General features: G+C 33.1%; 2 pseudogenes; both read right to left on the reverse strand.

Moving 5' to 3' along the window:
- LOC128157747 (uncharacterized) lies at positions 1 to 977 on the reverse strand (annotated as a pseudogene).
- A 158-nt stretch (positions 978 to 1,135) lies between these two features.
- Positions 1,136 to 2,126, reverse strand: LOC128160948 (uncharacterized; annotated as a pseudogene).
- Between the last annotated feature and the right edge of the window lie 7,458 nt (positions 2,127 to 9,584).

The raw sequence follows: 9,584 nt of genomic DNA on the forward strand, positions 1-9,584 counted from the left end.
TATAATAAGTTTTTTATAGTGTTCATAATTTATCTTCATGTATATCTTGATGAATGCCTGCGAATAAAAGCTGCCTTCTCGAAATGTTCAAAATTCTGAGTGAGTGGAACTGGGACATCTTCATTTCGGACAGAAATATCCAGTGCAGCTGATCTATATGATGGGCACTCTGAACTTCTCCGCTCATGAACAGCTTGTTTTATTATTGTCACATAGTCTAAAAAATGAAAAAAAATAAATAAAAAATAAACAAAACTTATAGATGATAGTTATAATACATGTATAGTATTCTCAAAAAGTAAATACTGATTTACATACTAAATGTTGGAGGTGTTTTCTTTGGTTTGACGATTGCTTCTAATCCTTTTTTGCTTTTGGATAAGATATTCCATACTGCAATTCGCCAGATTTGGAAGTTGCCTGCTGTCTTCCACTGTTTTCATTAAAATACAGAGCTGCAACACTCAATCTTGAGAGAAAAAAACTATGCATGATATATATTGTATTTGCAACTGTATAGAATGATCCTGCAATGTTAATGTATTTTGGTGAATACCTTGCATACATGGCCGGGTAGTAGACATGAGTGCTCTTTGGTATATAGTGATTCACTACGGAGTGGAACACCTCAAGGCTGTAGGTTTGGTGAGCAGGTGAAAGTTTGGCAATGTCCTTTACAAGGAAAGGGCTCAAAATGATTTCTTTCATCAGGTTGTAGGGGACCAAACCTGAAGTTGACAAAAATTACGTTATATCTTGAATGCAACAAGTATGAATTTTTTGATTTTACCCAAATGATTTTGAAAACATTACCTTCTTTAATCCATTGTCTTTCATCATTGATTGGAGCATGCTCACATCTAGGGTACTTCCTGGAGTGGTTTTCATGTTTGTTGAGAATGTGGTTGACAACAGATGCCCACTTAGCTTGCTTCAGTTCACCATCATCTTCACTTGATAAAGCTTTCCAGTGACAATGGTTAGCAATAGACTTAATCCAAGGTCGTATTTGCTCGCCGCTGACCTTTTTTGATGCTGTTTCAAGTTTCTTAGATACACCTTAGTAAAATGTAAAAGTAGAAGCCGGTTTTGTAAAAAAAGATTTGATGAAAATCTCAATATAGATAGAAATACATTAACCTGAATTACCTTTTGCAATGTGCCAGACATCAAAGTAATGATTTTTCTCTGCATGGCATGTACTTTTTGACCATAGAATGGCGATCAGTGACTAGTGTTTTGATGTTCAAATGATCTTTCAAAAATTCCATAGCTCTTTTCAAACCTGCAAGCTCCATGTGGGATGATCCTTTGGCTTCATTTCTCTGCAAAAAAGCAACAACAAAATAACATAAAGTATATGATACAAAGTACATTTAAGAAAGTTGTTTCCATCGAAGTAAATGATAGTAAGTGTGCATAACTTTGGTGAAATGCCATCTGAATGTTTTACCTAAACAAGCTGAAAATCTAGAATTTTGTTTGTTCCTTTCCAGATTCATGATTGTATATGTCCCATATTTAGCAGAGTATCCGGGTGAGTCGCACCTAGCATATCCGCCTACAACAACATCTTGGCTTGGTCCATCCCTTATTTCTGTTAACAACTGGGACTGTTCAAAATCCCAGGTTTTCGTCGCAGAAGGTACAACATAATATGCCTGTAGTCTGTTGAATGTCCTTGCAGTGAACATCTGCAGGTTCATGTTCTTAAATACTTGCAATACTTTGGTAGCATTGCAGCCACTAGTCAGTATTGCAGTGGCTGTGAAAAGATGGGACCAAGGCAAAGTGTTGTGGCATGGTTGACTACTCCAAGTAAACTCGTGCCCATTTAAACATTTTGAAGATGTGTTAATGAATGTCCCTCTAAAAAACTTGATGACAGGTGTACATTCTGCACTACAGTAGCGACATACAGACAACAATTCAGCAAGTGCAGTTTCACTGACTAAGAACTGCTTCTCATCCACGGGTGATGTGTCCTGTCTTAACTTGTAAGTCGCCGTCTGAACTTCCACTTCACCATCCTCGTCATCATTAACTTCAAGGTCAGAGTCGTCTGGAAGATAAAACTCATCTGAATCTTTGTCTTCTTCCTCAGTTGAATCTTTAGAGGAGCTCATGTCAATTTCATTGATATATGAAACTTTCATCATTATTTTCAGGTTCATCACTTGGAATATCTTCCATAACTTGGTGTGACAATAATGAAATCGATTGAACTTGGGCTATTGATTCATCTGTCTGGGTACCAAATGATCTCTGTTTTACTTTCAATGAAACTATTCGCTCTGTCTGATTGGACCTTGTGCGTTGAGGAGGGTGAATATCAACCTGAACTTGTTTGTTTCTAGTTTCTTTGGATGGTTCTGTGGAAAGGTTTTCAGGGATACTTGTATTTTTCAAAGAAGCATCATATGGGAGTGACAAACTTTCATTGAAAGCTTCATTTAGAACCTGTATCAGTATCAAAAACAAAGCTTCAGTTGCACATAATTAGTGTTATCTATGCTTACTAAATCATATTGAGAGATTTGAAATAAAATAATAACAAATAACAAATAATGCAGAAAAACAAATTTTTCTATAGCGTAAATTTTACTTATAAAAACTGACCTCTGCTCACTGCCGTTTTGCAAATGCCCCTGGCACTTTACTAGGTTTTTCTGTATTGTCTTAATTGTTCCTCCTCAAGCAAAAGTGGTATATCTGGCACAGCATCAGGTTTTAAACGTTTCCTAAAGCTGTACTCTAGACCTAGAGTACTCAGCACCTCAGGATCCTGATCATAGCACTTGCTTGAAAAGTGTACAGAGCACAGTCTATGTCCATCTCCAGGTGTAAAATCCTTCCTTTTGTAGTAATAAATCCACTGCTTCCTCAAATTAGAATATTTTGGAAAATGGAAAAAACGAAGTCCACTACCCCTTTCCTGCCTCGTTGTTGCAACCAAATGCAGCACAGTTGACCATTATACATTCAAAACGTGAGTAACCTCTATATCTCAAATGTAAACAAAGAACTGATGCTGATAACTGGGATGCACCTCTGACGTAGAGCCTCTTTATCAGTTCAGAATTAGGCATATTCTGACCAGCTGTCTTATCAGCACTACTCCGCGGGATATACAAACAGCTTATTAGAAATGCTTGGTTATCTCTTCTTTTATCAGCTGCATTAGCGTTTTTTACAGGAAAATATAAGATTAACAAAATTGTGTCACAAATCCTTTAAAGTGTTTCTTTATGGCTACAAATCTTTATGTAAACAAAGTCTAGACACGTGATTCAAAATACCCCAAACGGAAAACGGTAAAGAGTTCAGTCATTGAATCTAAATTTTATAGAATTTGCAAAAAACACATCGCGGGTCTGAGTGTTTCTTAATGTGTCAGACTATCAATATACATTTTATTAATTATTTTTGATTGCTAAGGCTACAGCGTATCTGATGAACATTGAACAACATTTTTTACATGCAGTTTTTTTTTTCTACGGAAGATAGCGAGTACAATTATAAAGCATATTTAATTACCTCTTTAAAATAATGTATGATTTTTATTATTATTTACTGTAGGTCATTCGACACTTTTTTAAGAATAATTCATAAATTGGTGCTGAAAGTGGTTTGATATTCCGTTTGTAGATGTTTTGCAAATAAAAAACGCGAAACGCGGGTCAAGTCATAATTAATATCAATAACCGTAACTTAAAATAAGCGGCTTCGGCTTCAAATAGTATCGTATAGGAATATTTAATTTACTTTTTAAAATCATCTCCACGATGATAATATCATCTTCATCGTTAATCAGTTTTTGTTTTGCTTTAAAAGAAATGTTCTATCGGAAGAAATCCTGTGTTCGTTTAAATTGCCAGCGTACATTTATCATGTAAGCAATACACATTATGTGTTATATGACGGTCGTGTATTGTAGAAAAGTTGAGTTAAATTATCTTGCATTGGAAATAGTTTATTAACACATCTCCCAGTACTGAAACAATTGAAGATGTTTTCGTTACAGTAAAACAGTGGGGCGTTAAACATGTGTACGTCCAGCTCTACAAGCACATGCACTGTCGTCTGGGCGACGGTCTGAATACAACTAGCGACTCTGATATCGATCAGTTACCCGAGTCTCGTAATGCATCTAAATATAGATAGGGGCACAGTTTTAAAACAAACAACAAAAATAAGGTGAAAGAGGTTCATTTTTATGAAATGAGAGTGTACATATGAATAAAAACATTTGAAAATTTTACGTGGAATTATCTTTACGCGCTGCATGTATCAGTTTGTGCATTACAAGAAGCCCTCTCATAACTTCCTTAATGTGCACTCCCCCACAAAATTGGACCGAACTGACAAAAATTGTTTCTGCATATACTGACTATAAATTACAAAACCATCAAATTGAATACCGCAGAAGGATTCGAAATTAATTTCTTTACAACTTTGCTTCAATAATGCACTAGAAATTTTTATTCCTTTACAAGATATAAAAAAAAAACGTTTGACGCCTTTACCTCCCTAATTATAGGGGCCAGTCCCTTTTTCTGTATACCGAATGAAAGGTCTCGGTAAGATTAACAACTTTTAAATTACATCTTATAACAAATTATTATCATGTAGAAAATTAAAAGGAAAAATACGTGAACATTTTTGCATTTTTTTCTAACCTTTGTTTCAACACATATACCACTTCTTTTAATTGCATTTAAATAACAATGAAATATGTCTTGCACCCGTTCAATGTAGCTGCTTCCAAACCAGCCCATCTTTGAGACTCTGCCAGTTATCGTTAAAGCTAAACCCATCTGACGAAAGAAGTCTTTAAATTTTACTAAAATGGGAAATAATTCAAAACTGGATGTTGATTTTCATCAATTAAAATATGAAACGAAAGCATCGCGCAGCTTGTTATCAGACCTAAAAATGTCAAAACAATCGGTGAACAAACGAGCGAGATATTAAGGATCAAAGTTCGCGTCAAGAAGAAAAAAATAAGAAGAAACTTGAAAATGTTTCAGAACAATAAAAAGGTATTCCGCTCGGAAGCGGAAGACCTTAATAAAAAGATAAAGAAACTATCAGCTGGGTTGAAAATTTGTTGTAAAATAATGTTATACATATTTGTACAATATAAGAAAAGATTACATTGTCAGTACTTATAGCACATTCTTGAAATAACTGTATTGAATATATAAGTATTTGATGAGTGTACAATGTTTGCAAGGATTAATTCTCTTTTAACACTTTTTGTTTATTCGATTTTAATTTCCAGACCAAGACATTAATATTACTTGAATGAAATGCATGAGGATTAGGATTAGGATGGAACCTTATTCTGCCTTTTTACCAACTCACACCATCTTTTCAAGATTTATGGAGCCAACCACAGAAGAACTTGTTCTATGCACATCATTCATAACAATGTTATCTATGTAACATAAAACAGGTATGGGCACTTGAAATGTAACTGGATGAACTGTTTTAATAATAAGTGTTCACATTACCAATACCAGCAAACATATAATGGAGTGCACTTGTTTTGTAATTTCCCGGTCCATCTAACATATGTTTTATATAACATATTGATATACATGTAACATTTTTGGAAACAGCTATCTTGAAATTTAACATTACAGTAACTATTTTATACCAGGTTTTTTTAATATACTCTTTTGTATACAAACAGAACAAAAATACCCAGTTACAATGGGAAATAGATATAATATTTATAAATTAATTTTAAAGCAGTGTCTGATAAATGTATAGGTCTTGTTCCTGAACAGCAGAAATAGACAGAAAAATAATTAGTTTTAGCCATCAAGTACAAATATTTATATAATTTTATTTAGAATATTATTTATTCTAATTTGAACAAGTGGCCCATGAGACCACATCGCTCACCTGAGAAACAATGGCTTTATATCGGCGTTCAAAGGATATTGTACCATACGGCCCCTCTGTAGGATACCAAAAAATAAATGTTAAGTTTTCGAATTGTACATCTATTTTTGCATACACTTAATCTATGACCTTTATGGAAGACCATTTTTACCAAAAAGAAGAAAATCCAATGCAAGATATAACACTAAACTTTTGGTAAGGGTACACTATTAACTTCTTAATCCCTTTCTTTTCGTTCTGCACCTCCTCCCTCCATACTTTATAAAGCGATCAAAATATTTGAGAGCATATAGGTATATTTTCTTCCTTATACTTACCAGTTATTTTATTTTTAAACATTTATTATAATATTTATTGTTCGATATACCACCAGTTGGTGGAAGGAACTATTTGGGAAGATTTCAATTAAAAATTCTTATAGATGTGAAGAATAGAACTGTGTCTCAATGAGCTCAATTCCTCAAATTAAAAACTTCAAAAATCTAATTGGTCTTCCCCATCATAAACGACTGTTGTTTACCTGGCGTAAACTCCCGTGACTTTCTTACCTTATTCACTTGATTGATGAATACACTCGAATGAAAAATATGGTCACGTTACATGTAAAAGAGTTATCATAGTCAATGTATTGGCGGGCATATAACTGTACTTTACCAAGACCCACCCATTATTTTATCTTGAAGTTTATCAAAACAGTCAATGGCTACAAACCAGGATGATTTTACGCTGTAATATTTTCGTAGGAATGGCGATAATGCCTTTATCCCCGTTAAAATGTGTCAAACTATTCTAACGGTGTCGTTTTTATTCACTTGTGTCTAAAAAAAACTATCAAAAATTATATGGAATGCATATAATTTATCGTATGCAGAGGGGGCCCCAGAGAGTAGTTACAGCATATCATCTTTGTATTTTTTTATACAAATATTTAACGTTTAGCGAGACATTTCTAATGATCAACCAAAATTTAGCATCAGTCGTAAAATTATAAGCAAGATAAAAAGCTCACAACTTTGCTAGATTTTCAACTTGGCATAACCTATTCAGCATTTAAAATGCAAGCAAAAAATGGCCTCATATCTGTGTACAAAGATCTATATAGCTAAACAATCAAATTTGGTTAGTATATAGAAATTGTAAACAGTAAAACAGAAGATACATATACTAAAACAAAGAGCACAATTTATTTTTCAAAATGAATCATATATATACCTAGTACATAATTTTGTTTGCGATATTAAACTCTGTTTAAACTGAATAAACTCTAGAAAATGCTTAGCATCTCAACAAAACACATTGTATTAATCAACCAATACGAAAAAGATCATATGTACCAATTACCAGTGGAATTGTATTTTAGTACTTTGTTAATACACCAGATTTGGCCTATTTTGTGCTGGAAACCAGTCAATTGATTTGATATTTAAAAATTACGAAATACAGGCGATAGGTCCCCAGGTTACAAAGCATAAATAATATGAAAATGAACAAAAATCAAAACAAGTCAAAATAACACAACCGTCAAATGTGAAAACTACCAACGCATTGAAATATTTAACCTAAAAGTACTTCACAAAATCGGCACCAATGTATCTTGCATGTTTCGAAAATTCCCTTTGCACGCGAACTGTTGCACAACATTTGTCAGATCTCGACCCGTTTATCATACGTCCGACATGGTTGCTTTAAATAAAGAACCTACTTTTTACACCGTCCCGTTTTAAAAGTTTGGAATACCGAACCCGAAGTTATAATCTGATTGAAACACGCATTTCCTTTATTATTATTTTCGTAATAACTCAGATTTGAAACAGAATTGGCCCATGATTTTTGCAATTCATATTTTCCTTCCAATAAGGATTATTTATGCAACAAAACATTGAATTTCACTCAGTTGTTCTGTAGAAATTTTTTTTTAAAAATGCACCTCCCTTTTTCTATATTTTCAAGGTTTTTTTCCGCTTTGAATAAAGATCGGTCTTTTATTTTTGCAATATATTACATTTGTCTTCCCATGAGGATGCTTTGTGTAAAAGGACTATGTGTGTGTTGGTCAAATATCTGCCCCCAATTTTAACAAATTTTTAAATAGTATCGTATAAAAATAAAATCTTCATTAATCACTATATAGTGGACGCCTATCACTTTAATCTTGATTTTAGTCGTCATTGCACATTTGCTATTTATCTATGACGTCATCCAAATGACCTGATCCTCGTAAATGTGCAAACAAACGAAAATATTTTAATTTTTGCTTTATATTTAGCATTCGGAAATATCGAGCACAGGTCTGCTCAAGTACGATTTTAACATATGTTTTTCTTCAGATAATTATACACGTTATACTGAAAATGGTACTTGAGTAAGCCTTTGCTCAATGATTCCCAGTCGAAAAACCGTCGGAAAACACCCACATTTTTGCAACAAAACATCAATATATCAAAATAAGGTAATCTTCATGACGTCATTTCTACATCATGACGTCACTTTAGTGATAAACTTTTACCCCTTATTTTCAATACGGTTTTAACTATCTTCCATCTTATTTTTAAAGCTTGAAATAAAACTTTTATTTTGGGGTAACAAATGCATAATACCGCACATAGTCCTTTGGTTGAAATCGGCCGAGCGGTTTAGAAAAGTTCAAAATGTAAAAAGTTTACAGACAGACAGACAGACGGACGGCGGAAAAAATGCATTCAGAATAACCCACTTGAGCTTTCAGCTCAGGTGAGCTAAAAAGAATTAATATATAAAAGTTGTTTTCCCTTTATTCAAATGTTTGGAAACAAATCCAATGAAACCTTTACCGTTTATATCTAAAATTGCTGTATAGTGTATCCTATTGATCCCTGTAATATATCACTTTAGTTTCTTAAACAGTATGTCTATTACTTTTTTTACAGAATGATGTATGCAGGGTCATTAATTTATTTTCATTACATGTATCTTAAACTAGAAACAGACAGGCCTTCTGTAATCTTTTCATTGTTTAAATGGTGTTGAGTTTTTGAAACGAGGCTAGTGATTGTTTTTTTAACTACCTTTCATATGAAAAATGACATCTACATCGTACAGTATATCATACCCATTTAACATATCACTTTATTATGTTAAACTGCATGTCTATTAGTTTTTTTTATAATGATATAAATTATGCAATTTCATTAATTTATTTCTCATTTTATGAAAATTCATTTTAAAAATTAAATTATCTCTTACGGCCTGCGTGTGTATTTTTTTCAATTTACATATTACAGTACTACCCAAAGTCCAAGCTCTTGATAAACTGGTTCCAAAAGGCTAGCTGATGAAAAAATATTAAAGGCATCGGTGCCTGGAATTTTTTTTAAACAGACTTTTACTTACGGTCGGAAGTAATAATGCCAAAAATAATTCATATCATTCGGTTATTCATTTAATTTTGTGTCGCTCTTTCGTATTTTACCCAAAGATGAACAAAACATCGGTTTTCCTACTATAATTGGATATCATTTATATGGTTTAAACTCGTCTCTACAATGCATGGCACGTTATATGCACGGGTGCTATTTCTCTTTTGTAATTTTTTTAAAGAATGATTTGATAGATCGTCAATAAATGTAAGCCTTCAGAGTTCAGAGTATGCATAACATTACTAAATAGCCCTAAACATTCATCCAAATTGTATA

The sequence above is a fragment of the Crassostrea angulata genome, chromosome 8, assembly GCF_025612915.1.
Source record: "Crassostrea angulata isolate pt1a10 chromosome 8, ASM2561291v2, whole genome shotgun sequence".
Taxonomy (NCBI): Eukaryota; Metazoa; Mollusca; class Bivalvia; order Ostreida; family Ostreidae; genus Magallana; species Magallana angulata.